At 31.0% G+C, this 14180-nt stretch overlaps 1 protein-coding gene across 8 annotated transcripts in view; it reads right to left on the bottom strand.

Annotated features, from left to right (window-relative positions):
• The window catches only part of LOC124176271 (trinucleotide repeat-containing gene 6C protein-like), a 47468-nt gene that overhangs the window by 8666 nt on the left and 24622 nt on the right, over window positions 1–14180 (bottom strand). The window lies entirely within an intron of this gene.

Genomic DNA, 14180 nt, shown 5'->3' with positions numbered 1-14180 from the left:
ATATATATATAATATATTAGTATCAAGATAAGAGAATGCACTTTTTAGTTGTGGATTTTTTTTTTTTTTTTTTTTTTTCAAATATAATGTTAGTAATGTTTTTTTTTTTTTTTTTGTTTTTTTCCTTTGTTCTTTTCATCCTCGCGTTCACTTACAAATATTTAGGTATGGTATTTTTTTTATCTTCTTCACGTATCGATCGTCTCCGTTATGTAATACGTTTATTTTTAATTACAATTCTTACCAATGCATTCATTCATTAACTTTGTTTCGATCATCAATCGTAAATATCTGCGATAGTATGTATCTCGAGTATAATTTCGAGTGAAATGAAAATTTAACCATTACACGCACACACGTATGTACGTACATACGTATTATATGGATAAGGTATTAATTAATAAGTATTTTGTTGCTCTCGGAATAGAATAATAATTAATTTTCTCGAAACTAGGTAAGGAGAAAATTCAAAATCACCCGCCCTTCCACATCTCCATTATACCGACAACACCGATATCGCGCGATTAAAGTCTTAAATCTTAATTAAACCTTGATTAGATCTTAATATATTAAAGTTCGTCCTAAAGTATCTAGAATAATAAAATAACGTGTGATCACTTATGAAACTAAGAGCGTGTGTGTGTGTGTGTGTGTGTTTATTTTTGTCAACTTAAAATACTCAACAATATTAATAATATCCTGTATCGTAGAGTTCTTACGTCGCTAACCTTTATTAATCGTAATAATGTTACTTAACATTAGAAACTTACACGGTTAAATATGTTAATATTTAATAAGGTAAAATCAGTTGACGCTAAGGGTTGCTGCGCGTATATTTGGTACATGGAACTTGCCGTTGTTGTATTCTTTTTTTTTTTTTTTCTCTCTTTCTTCTCTGCGGATGTATTTTTTATTTTTTTTTTGTCCTTTCGTACCCCCCCTCCCACCGGTTTTCGGTTTAATCCCTCAAATTCATTTCATCTCACGTCCACTCGTCATTTTCACATCAAGTATTTTAAATCGATCGACGCTCGTTCACGTTCCTCGTTTCCCGAACAGGAAGAAAGAAGAAAGAAAAATAAAGAAAGGAAAAAAAAAAACCAAAAACCTCAAACCGACAATTCGATATACAATTTATATCATTAACGTCGTATTCGTTTGTTATCATCTTTCAAAACTTATCGTTTCGTCTGTTGCGCGACGTCCGAATGAATCCTGACAATCATTAATCATCGTTCAATTTGGTTTACGGTTTCGCAACATATGGTTTTTTTTTGCCCCCCCCCCCCCCCCCCCCCCCACAAGTAGCCTTACATTTAATACAATTTTACTTCGAAGGTATGATTATTATCGTTATTATCTATTATTCATTTATTTATTCATTTATGTATGTATGTATGCATGTAGGTATGTATGTATGTATGTATGTATTTAGTTACTTATTCATTTATTCGTTAATTCGTTCATTCGTTCGTTCGTTCATTCATTTGCTCTAATTTTAACACAACATGCATCTTTATCGCTATGATAAGTGTATTTATTAAGGCCTTATTGTTGAGGTTCGTCGAGAACATACGTTACGTGACGTGATGAGGTTTCACGATTTTCAACTGCCTCCGAGATTCATACTGCAATTGGCGATATAATTTGTATACTCGATTACTCGTACAATACCATTGTAAGAGGATTAGGGAAAAGATGTGAAAAATAAAAATAAAAAAACAAAAAAAAAAACAAACAAACATCGTTCTCCTCCCGCACCTATAATTTTTGGTCGAAACAAAGCGAATGCACCAGAAGCTTAATTCCTTTTTTATATTCACAACTACCGCAATCAGGATAAAATTAAATAAATAAATTTTATCTCTAATCTTTTAATTATAATAAAATTCATATCCCACAGGTTGCATTGATTTTGATCAATAATATCAGTTCTATGGCTATTTAAAACAGTCTTAAAAGTAAACGATTTATACAATACGAGCATTCGCGTGCGCGCTAAGGATTATTGTAGTCGTGATGATCGTGGTTGGGGGCAAAAAAAAAAAAAAAAACCAAAAACCAAAAAAAAAAACAAAAAAACATTTCATCAACTACGACATCAGTTGAAAATCGCGAAGAGACATCTCTGAACCTTCGTACAAACACCGCGAACGTCTTGGATTACGTCTTTTGTTACACCGTTTTCGTTTTCACATTTTCCTCTCGTTTCAATTATACATATTATTATTTAATTGGCATCCGTGAGGCGCGTACGCTCACAGTTTCCCAAACACACGTCGCAAACTTAAAGTAAAAGTACGACGAAACGTCCGAAAACCCTTCAAGTTCCAATTCCTGAATTCGAGCAAGAAAAAAAAAAAAAAAATAAAACGAAGGGAGCAATAATAATAATAATAATAATAACAACAATAGTAAAAGTAATAATAATTGTAATAGTATCTTAACGCTAAAAACATAGCATAGATGTAGAGACGTTATAGTCGGTGTTCTGCTTTGTAGTTTTATTTAATACTCACTTGTATAGTTGGCATAAGATTGCAATTTATACATATATATGTATACATATATGTATATATATATATATTTTTTACGTTAACGTATCGTGGAACATTGTTTAAAATGGTAAAGTCTGACGCAGAGGGATGTTAAAATTTCACATATTCGTTTGAAAATCTTTTAAGAACACTTCATTACTTATTTCCTTCGTTATTAATCATAGTCTACGTAGTGTCACAGCTTTAAAATTAAATCTACGGTGTGTGTGTGTGTGTGTGTTTTTGTTTTGCGCCCAAACAGTACAATTTATAGACAAAAGTGTTGGATAACTGTATCGAGGGAAAAATTAAAATTAAAAAAAAAAAAAGAGAGAAATTTTTAAAATAACAATAAATAAAGCGGTGTGAAAAATCTTTCAACGTTTAATCGTGCGTCGGGAATTGAAGAGTGTAAGATCACGGGACGTTGCGTTTTTTTTTTCTTTTGTTGTACGTTTTTCATTCGCTTTTTACTATTTCTTCTTCTTCTTCTCCTTCTTCCTCTTCTTCTTTCTTTCTTTCTTTCTTTCTCTTTAAACAGAGTCATCGGCACGTCTCGTCCGGATTTTTGATTGGGTAAGATTTTAATTTTTTTTTTTTTCCTTTCATTTCATCCGATCTAATTTGACTAGCTGCTGCGTTGGCTCGGTGCTCACCTCCGTATCACAAAATAAAAAGCGTGTCCTTTGTCCCTTCCTTTACGTTCCTTTCGTTCTTCGATATTTTTCTTTTTTTTTTTTTTCCTTGTTTCGTTCATTCTCCGCAACGCTCGTTACATACAAATAACAAATTCCCGCAGATCGATACTCGTTAAAATGTCACTCGGACGGTGCGATATTATACCCTGTTTAACGCGTACGTGTATGATTGACAAGATTCGCCGAACGTGACAATTCAATAATACTGCGACATCGATGTTGAAGGTAATAAAAAAAAATTAAAAAAAAAAAAAACGTACCGCCCAACGATCAAAATCGGTTCTCGTTTGGCATTTCAACTTGCATTTTCATTCCTGACGTAAGGTTGGCAGAGAAAAGGCTATTTGCTTGCAGCTAACGAGGCAATAAGGTCACTTGTGCACACACACACACATATATATATATATGTCTATATATATATACATACGTATACGTATACATACATACATATATATATAATCTAAGTATCGACGCACGCTTTACTTTTTTTCCCTTGTTTTTTGTTTTTTTTTTGTTTTTCTTTTCTTCACTTCTCTTTTCTTTTCTTTTTACTTCACTCTACATTTTTAAACAGAACACATTCAATGCCGCGCGCAGGCTCTTAGGACTAGATTTTAGGCAGGCTTTCTAACATGCATGGTGATTTGGGGCACTAAATAACGTCAAATTTACACATATTGTTATATTATGAAAATAATAATAATAATAATAATAATAATAATAATAATAATAATAATAATAATAATAATAACAACAACAATAACAATAATCTTGAACTATTGACTATACATACATACATACATACATACATACATACATATATATATATATATGTCGATACGCATATCGATAGTGAAGATTTCAAGATTATTCGACAAATACGTTGTTAAAAATATTTAAAATTGAACGGATGTGAAGTGACGTCGATAATAATACTCTTTGAGACTTGTGCGGGGGGGGGGGGTAAGGAAGGTATAATAAAAGGAAAATTGTCGTTATTGAGAAGAAAAAAAAAAAAAAAAGAAACCAACATATTCACGCCACGCTCTCTGTAACAATATATATTACAAAGTTACAAGCAACCATGTACCGATCTCTTCGAACGATTAAACGATGAGAAATATATTGACTTGTCGTTCCAAAAACGGTCAGTTAAATTAATAAGAAAAATAAAATATACATATGTATATATATATACATATATTTATATATATACGGTATGAGCAGTCTTCGATGAAAGAATAGAAAAAAAAAATACAGTGAACAAAAAAAAAAAAAAAAAAAAAAACAACATGCAACGCGAGCCTTTTCTCCGTACGAGTATTGACTATAAATATATTTAAAATGAACGAAAGGTGGAGATTTTATGCATTTAAGCAAGGCCACAAATACGCCCTCGATACCCGATATTCTTAAATTACACGCTACTCCGTTACTTAGGCACTGAAATATGGAATTTCCCTTTAATTATAATTATTCATTAATTTAAAATCTAATATAATCACTCGCTACTGGCCGGAGCAGGTTGGGCAGTCTCTTTTAAGAATGTTTACAAGATGCAATTTTCGAAACAGCTGTCGATTGTGGAGTTTCATTTGACTTTATCGTTTTCTCGTCTTCTTTATCAACGAAACGACGCAAAGGTGATGCCCGTAATGGAATAATAACTGTAAATTCTTGGTTATTTCGTTAATTATTTTCGATATTACGCAACGATTGTGAATTCGATATAACCGATTGTGTATCACAATGTTTTGTGTTTTTTTTTTTTATTTGTTTTTCAATTTTTCTTTTCTTAATCACACACATACAACAACCCAATTGTGCGGCGAAATTTCCAAGACGAGACATGAGCTTTTTTGTTTTCAATTTTTATCATTAACCGTCGTTGTTGAAAGAATTTTTTCTTTTTTTTTTTTTTTTTTTTTTTTTTAAACACGCCGCCAACGATCGATCCCAAAATGACTGCCTGTTCCGTTTTGACCCGTAAAATTTTACCTAACGCCCTGTTTGGAAGAAAAATAAAAAAAAAATAAAAAAAAAAAAAAAACTCTAAATTATCTCTACGGTGGATAAAATAAATGACAATATTATCTATGTAAATTACAATATTCAAATAAACGTTCAATTGTACGTAGAGAGCGCAATCGAGTAATGATGCACCCCGACAATTGTGATATTTTAAATAATAACAATTGAAAATTAATCAATACAATAATAATAATAATAATAATAATAATGATTGGCAACACAATTAAGCGTATATAGAGCAGCAGCGTTATTATTTTTGTCTCACAGATTTTTCCTCCACCAGTTGCCGCATATAATCTGCGTAATGGAAGAGTCGATTCTTATCTCACAACAACAATAATATTAATAATAATAATAATAATGATAATGATAATGATAACAACAACAACAACAACAACAATGATAATGCGCGTTCCGGGAAAACGTAAATTTTAATTAAAGACTGCCACTATAGCTAAAATTGAGCCGTATCTATAATTAAGTATTTATTAGCAGTTATTGGTTGCGTATGCATACATATATGTATATGTATATATACGTATATATTAAAGTACGAAATTGAAGAAACATCGAAGTAAATGGAAATAATGACAATATATTGGATTTCTGACATCGATATATATATCTATATATATATATAAATTCACATAATAAAACACATCGTATGGACGTATAGCGAAAAACGGGTGTAATATATTCTCTTGTGCAAAGATTGGCTTATTGCATATAAAAAATGATTCATCGCATCGACTCGACCCGCAAACATTTACACTCTGGCAATGTCGAAAAATTACCGAATGAGAAAATCGTGATGATTTTCACAGAGACGTTTGGCGAAAGGATGTCAATTTTCGCTTTTCTTTTCTTTTTTTTTCTTTTTTTTTTTTTTTGGAAGATGCAGCTCAATATTAATCCATGTGACATTGATTGCACTGAAATCTAATGATACGCGCGTCATCGTCTTACATGCCTAAGGATTACTTATTACATATTTAAGGATAAGCTTACGGATTATACATATATACATACATGTATATATCAATATACATACATATATATGTATACATGTTTATATGCATATACACGTGTATATACAACCACCCACACACGTATATTCATTAATTTTAACACATCTTATAACGCGAGATTTCCTCACAATTAGGATAGTCACATTATTGGGTGCGTTTCTTTCCTCTCTTATCTACATTATTGTTATTTATTTATTTACTTATTAAATTTTTCTCATCTTTAGCTAATACGCAAGTAGTCCTTTTCTCTGTCAACTCAACGAAATGCAATCGATTGAAACGGTAGGTTTGATTTTTTTTTTCTCTCTCTCTCTCTCTCTCTCTCTTTCTTTCTTTCTTCCAGTGGCATCGATACAAATAGTTGTTTTCTTTTTAAATATTATACCTAATGTGATAAACGTAACGATTAATATGCAATAAAGATCCAAGCACACTTTGTGACAAAATTGACAAACGAACGAAAAATGATTATAAAACAAAAAAAAAAAAACAAAAAACCAACCTATTATCCTCCACCAGATCATAAATGTTATTTATTAAAACAATGTAATCATTGTATTACAATTATTATTATTATTATTATTATTATTATTATTATTACTACTACTAATAAAGGAACAGAGGCTAGAACAAAAAAAAAAAATAAAAATCCTTTCAAAGTATATGGGATGAAAAAAAAAGCTGTGACAATTTACAGCAGCTAGTAGCGATAAAATAGACAGTCGTCAATTTGTTAGAATATAATCTAAAAATATGTTTCGTATTGATATTATTTCAAGATATTGATCCCTCGTAGGCTTTTGTTTTTTGTTTCTATTTATTTATTTATTTATTTATATGTTGATTTTTGTTTTTTTTTTTTTTTGTTTTTGGCTTTAGATGAGTATGAAAAAAGTTCCCACAACTTGTTATTATTAAGTTTATTCTTTCGAGGCATTAGAGAAATTGGCTAACTATAAAACATTTGTAAATACATAGTCCGTATGTATGTATGTATTTATGCATGTACGATGTGTGCCGAATTGTTTTTAAACTAATGATCTCACACGAGTACACACACACACACACACACACACACACACACGCACAGAAACACACCGACGACTCAATAATTATGCATATTTGTACGAATGTATGTTATGTTACTTGACGCTTTATTGCACATCATTGTCGAATTTGTTCCTTTTTTTTTCTTTTCCTTTCTTTTCTTTCTTTCTTTCCTTCTCTTATCCCCAAAGACATTTTCATACATTGTCAAATTATTCTTTCGTCAGTTGTTGTTGTTATTGATTATTTTTTTTTTTTTTTTTTTTTTTTAAAGCGGACGGGACGTTCAGCTAAAACTACAGCTAAACCAAAAAAGTTTGATTCGTTGACGGACAAGCGTTTGCCGCATACGTACGCACAGGGAAAGGAGGGGGGAAAAAAAAAAAAAATAGAAAAAAAAAGGTCCAAAAAACAAACAAGCAAACAAACAATTTGGAAGTATCAGAGATACAGAGATTATTATCGGTTGTGCCGAGATAGGTTGCAAATGAGGTCGTGACTCGGCGTGCCATTTTTCAGGTACTTGGCTTCCTGACCTTCCCATCTTCTCCTCCTCAGTCTATCGCAAATTTTATAAAACACGCGTGCTCTAACTTTAAGTGATATTTCCCTCTCTCTCTTTCGTCCGCGACATTGTTTCGTTACGTTTTTATTTTTATTTCAACGGGTTTTCTTCTTTTTCTTTGTTTCTTGTTTTTTCGGTTTTCTTTTTTTTTTTTTTTTTTTGGTTTTCTTTTTTTTTTCCTCCCTCTCCTTCTTTCTTTCCTTCGAACGTTCAAACTCACGTTTTTACACGCGTACAAAAGTGATTGTGGTTCAAATACGAGGCTCGCTCGCTCCTCTCTCCATATCCCTAGAAACAACGCCGTCGTTGGCCATTGTGAATCGTTATTCCTCATCATTGCTACGTACGACGCTGTCTTCGGTTTAGAAAGATCGATTGTTTTCGATTTTATTAAGTTATTAATTTTCCGATGTATTATTGCATAACGTTGTTGTCATGTCTAATTGCCATTATTGTTATTGTTATCGTTATCATTACCGTTAATGTTATTATTATCATCATTATCATTATCATTAAAATATTATCATATTAACATATTGTTTTCATTTTTCCACCTTCTCGTCATATCGAGCAGAATCTTATAACCGGATACGTCCGCCAAGTATCACCTATTACAATTTTATTCTCACTCGCAACGAGATATTCTAATCGGCGATGACGTTGCTGACACCCCCCCCACCCCCTTTAAATTTAAAAACATTTTACTTTAAGATTGAATATTTGTTATTTTTGATATAAGGAATTTGAGATCACAGGTTTGCAAAGGGAGGCGCGGGGGCGGAGGGGAGGAGCGGCGGGGGGGGATTTGATTTTCTTTTTTTTTCCTCGCCGAGGCCAAATCTTTCAAAAACAAACACACACACACTCACGCACCCATAGTCGAAGGAGTTTTCTTTTTTTTTGTTTGTTTGTTTCCCTCTCTTTGCCCCTAAGATTTCGGTAAACGGTACGAATAATCAAACAAGCACGCTTAACCTTGCTCTGGTTTATTCGCGACGATGCTCATTTTTATCCCCCCCTCCACCCCCTCCGTCAAGGAATGGCGCGAAGGAAAACAAGGGGTGAGGGGGGGGGGGGAGAAAAAGAACCAACAACCCCGACGCGATTATTACAACGACAAATAACACAACTTTCACGAGTAAATGTTATTAAACAAGTTTCGCAATGGAAAACACGTATATACTTTCGCAGCAAAAGTTTTACTGTCATTATTATTGTTATTGTTGTTGTTGTTGCTGTTGTTATTATTACAAATGACGGCGTTCCTTTGGTTTCCGGTAAAATTTTGCGTGTTCCGACTTGTTGTTCTTTTATTGTTATTTTTTTTCTCTTCTTCTTCCATTATTACCGTTATTTTTCACGCCGGTACAAACTATTCACTGCGCACGATTTAGCCGCTGGTAGGTTGCTACGATTACTCAAAAATACAACAATAAACCGATTGTTTCAACGCGACAAACTTGCCCCGGTGTGATTTTACACAGAGCACATAATATTATCATCAGAATCTACCAAAACATGCGAATCGTTATTTCTTATACCTCTAGGATCGTCAAGGTTTTTCTTTCCTTCTTTTCTTTTGTTTTTCAATTTTTTAACCTTTTTTTTTCTTTACATAGGTGTGTATATATATATACACACACACCTATGTAAACAAAAAAAGTGTACACATATATATATATATATATATACACACACGCTTTTATATTAACATATAGATATTCGTATTGTTATGTGTATAATAATTATGATATTTGTTTGTTAGATTTTTATTATTATTTACCATTTATTATTTTTTACCTTATAATTTAATTATTATTCAGTTTTACTCTTTAAACATATTTTAATGTTGTTACAATAATAGTTGTTCTTATATTTGTTATAATAATAATAATAATAATAATAATAATAATAATATTAATAATGTAGTTGTCTTGTGAAAATACGTTGCAGTGAGTAGTACGGGGGGCATGTTATGTGTGTTGCGTCGCTGGCCTTTCCATCATATAGAATGTGACAAAATATTCTTGAAATAATGACGGAATCATTGTTCTTTTCTTTCCTCTTTTTCGTTGTTCGCGGCACAAAGTATTATGACTGATTGTATTACGTTAGAAACTCGTATTTGAAAACTCTCTGTTAAAACGGCTTGTTTCGGAGTCTTGATATTTTTATAATAAAAATGACTAGTTTTACTGTTTTTTCTTTTCTTTTTTTTTTTTTTTTCTTTTTTTTGTCCCATTCATTCATTCATTCTTCTTTTTCTTCTTACTCTTTGTTTCAAAAACGTTGGTAATTTTTCTCATTCTCGTCTTCCAAGAGGAAAGAAAAAGAAATAACCTTCGAACCCTGCACAAGAGTGCAAGTGTAAATCTATGAAACCGCACGACGACGAGGCAAATTATTCGAACACAGTTAAGTCTTACGATAAATTTTCAAAGAATGTTTTGCCAGTTTGTAATATCAGAATCGGCAAGCGGTGTGCGCGTAAAATTGAACAACGAATGGAGCAGTTTGGAATGAACGTACACCACCGAACACACAACACCCTAAATACATATGGTCCTATCCCTAAACATCCAAGTGTGTGTTTTAATATTATTATTTTCGTCATACGTATGCATATATACATGCATGTTACACACCAATATATACGTGTATATATATATATATATACACATATGTATATGTATGTACGTATGTATGAATCATTTGCCTTAAAGTATCGATATCAATTTTACAATTATATAAATAAATACCCTTATATAGTCACTAGTTACATCTAGGATACCACGTGTTTACGTTGTGTTTCACATATAATACTAAATTTGAACTGCGTCTATCCATCTTCGATAATCTTATTGTTATTTTATTCATTCATATATATATATATTTCTTTTATTCCTTTATTCATTTATTTATTTATTTATTTTTATTTCCATTATTATTAATAATTATTGATTTCCCTTCAGTTTCTATTTTCCTCATCCTTCTTTCCTTCGTCATTCATTTTTATATTTCTTCTTCTTACTTAGTCTATTATCTGACTAATCTTGGTGTCTGACGTTTCGACAAGTCGATAGTAATGATTAGCAATTATCCGACTATGATTGGGTGATTGTTTCATATACCGTAATTCAATTAATAAACCGAGGTAAAATCTAGCAAAAAAAAAAACAGTAAACGCGGTAGAAATAAACCGTAGTATATAGACTATACCATACATCTTAAAATAGAAAACTGATTTTGTATAATGAAACAAAAGAAAAAAAAGCCATTCAACATTCACTTCGTCTCTCGTTAAATCGATTTCTAAAATTCAGCTTTCGTTCACACTCTTTGAAAAAATACAAATAACAAGATTTGAAGGGGGGAAAAAAAAAAATAAAGATAAAAATAAGTAATATACTGTAACATGATAAACTATTGCAAATGGATCGAGTATATAGATTAGGACACATAAATATTTTGAACTTTAGTAGTTTAATGCAAGTTTGAGTTACCCCAACCACAGTCAAAAAGCGATGAATAAAATATCCAATTTTTCTCACAAGAGACTTAAATGCTACTGTTAAGGACATACTCGTGTATTGCGGAAAATGAGAAGCTGCTATGTATAAACTAACTTGAACCAGATATTGGTAATTCGTCCATGGCTCGGTTAATAAATGACCAAATTAATTATTATTAAAATAAACGGTAAAGTCGGCTATTTTTTTATATTCTGAATAATTATTGGATATGTCAAAGAAAGGGAGTGAAAAAAATTGAGATAAAAAAAAAAAAAAAAAAACAGAAACAAAACGATAAACGAACACGTCAAGTTGTATAAGTATAATATTACAACGACGAATAAACTTTATTACTTCAAACACACTCGAAACGACGCCGAATTATATAACAAATAGAATGAATTTGAACATATTTTGAACAGGATTTAAATCAATTTAATCGATACGTTTCTCAGCTTCTCTTAACATATCTTTTCTTTCCGTAATTTCAACCGGTATAATTGCATAAGCGTGTGCGTGTGTGTGTGTGTGTGTGTGTGATGTGAAATAATGTCACACAAAGATTGGGGGGGCGGGAGGGATAGAAAATAAAGAAAATTGTGATACTTGAGTAATAATTTATAAATATTTGATTTTTGGTCAATTTGAGCCTTGGAGCGTGATTTTGAATTATCCGTACATGTCTAGTCCACTGACTCCGTAAGTATCCGTTCGACTAAGAGAGTTAAGTTTCATAAAAAATTAAAATACAAATAATTAATAAGAGTATCTTATTATTTAATTAATAATAAGTGGTATTAAGAGCAGTGATAAGGAATTATTAAGGTGCTGCCTCGTAGGTACAGCGTACAACCAATAACATAGCACAGTCAGTGGCCACAGAACCAGACTTTTTCACTGATTTATTCAGAGATCACAGATCGATACACAAAGAGGTCGTTCCTGTTGATGGATATGTCGGTGGAAATGTCAGTGGATTTTTTGATAATTGTTAAATTATTAAAATCCGATCAGTCGCAATGAATTTTTTAGGATATCTCAGATATTTCCACGGTTCGAACATTATTTCTTATTGTTTTTTTTTCTTTTCTTTCTTTCTTTTTCTCCATCTTAGTCGGTAATTTATTTTATTTATTTATTTATTTTAAGTCCTACATTCATTCGTTCCTCCATTTCTTCGTCTCTTGCGTTATGCGTATATATATAGTGTAAAAAAAAATAATATATATATACACATACATATATATTTTTTTTTTTACACTTATTCTTCCTTCTTCTTTAATCCATTACAATTTTCAATCATCGGGTATATAAAAATTGACTATTTCAAGAGTTCATACAAATATTGTTCATTGTCTTGTATCAGTGGTACGAGCTCTCTCTGTTATATACTGTGTGCAAACGTTTCCTTAAATTATGAGAAAAATCCTACGTATTGAGAATATTATTTATATATATGTATATATATTTATATATACATATATCCTATATCCTTAGTGTTATATATATATATATATATATATATATATATATATATATATATATATATATATATATATATATATATTTGTTTATTTTTTTTCTTTCAAGTTTTTTTTGTTTTTTTTTTACTCGTACATGGATAAATATGCTGCTTGCAACATATGAAATAAAGGGGCTGAGTAGAAAGAGAAAAAGAAAACCGACAATAACTTCTCGAAGCGTGATTCCGAGTGTCGCCGGGAACTGGATATTTAGACTAGCTGACCCCTGACAACAAAAGAACCAAAAAAAAATAAAATAAAAAATACACTCCGAGAAGAGAAATACTTCATTTGCTAGTTAAGTCTAAGCTCTGTATCATAAAAACTGTTAATTATTACTGGGTTTAGAAGCGAAAATTCATCAACTTGTTTCGTCGCGATATACTTTGAGGCATGGAGAAAAAAAAAAATTTCTTTTTTTAATTGTACAACCAAGCTCAAAAATATTTTATGCAACAGACATTCGGCCAAACTTGTTGTACTTACACACACACATATATATGTATATATATATATATAATAAGCTGATTGAAATTATTTAGTAACGTGAATACCCTGTAAAGAGTTATAATCAATCATTATTCACTGTATTCGACGAATTTTGTTCATAAGATTTCGCTTCGATGGCCAATTAAACGTAAGGAGGGCAGGTGAGAGTTGATATATTAGTAAGCCTAACGTATATAACCATAGTAATTCATATGTTACATATTGTATTTATATATGCTGCTAACTATATTTTAGTTTTCCTACACCGCTTACTAGCTTTTTCTATTTGGTCGTCGTGTTCGAGGTGGAGTCTACCGCGAATCTCAATAATAAAGATGGATAAAAGTAAAAACGGAAAAAAAAATAAAATAAAGAAAATTACAATTTCTTAAGCATAATAATATTGTTAATAATAATAATAATAGTTATATTAATAATAATAATAATAATAATAATAATCTAAATCATTGAAAAACGCTTAAAAGCTAAAATGGCATGTGAAGTCAGATCCTATCGATTATTATCAAACCGCTAACAGCCGCAAGACTTTTTCAATAAACAGTGTACATTAATTATCATCCATCCGTCCGTCCATCGATTCTGAATATTAAAAGTTTTTCTTCCTATTAGCAGAGCATAAATTATTGGCCTAAGAACAAACAATGAGATAGATAGAAAAGGAAGGAGAAAAGAAAAAGAAGAAAAAAAAATAAAAAATAAAAAAAATTACAAATAAATAAACAAATCACT

The sequence above is a fragment of the Neodiprion fabricii genome, chromosome 2 (assembly GCF_021155785.1).
Source record: "Neodiprion fabricii isolate iyNeoFabr1 chromosome 2, iyNeoFabr1.1, whole genome shotgun sequence".
NCBI lineage: Eukaryota > Metazoa > Arthropoda > Insecta > Hymenoptera > Diprionidae > Neodiprion > Neodiprion fabricii.
The sequence above is the reverse complement of the archived record's forward strand: the minus strand, read 5'-3'. Positions and strand labels throughout refer to the sequence as shown.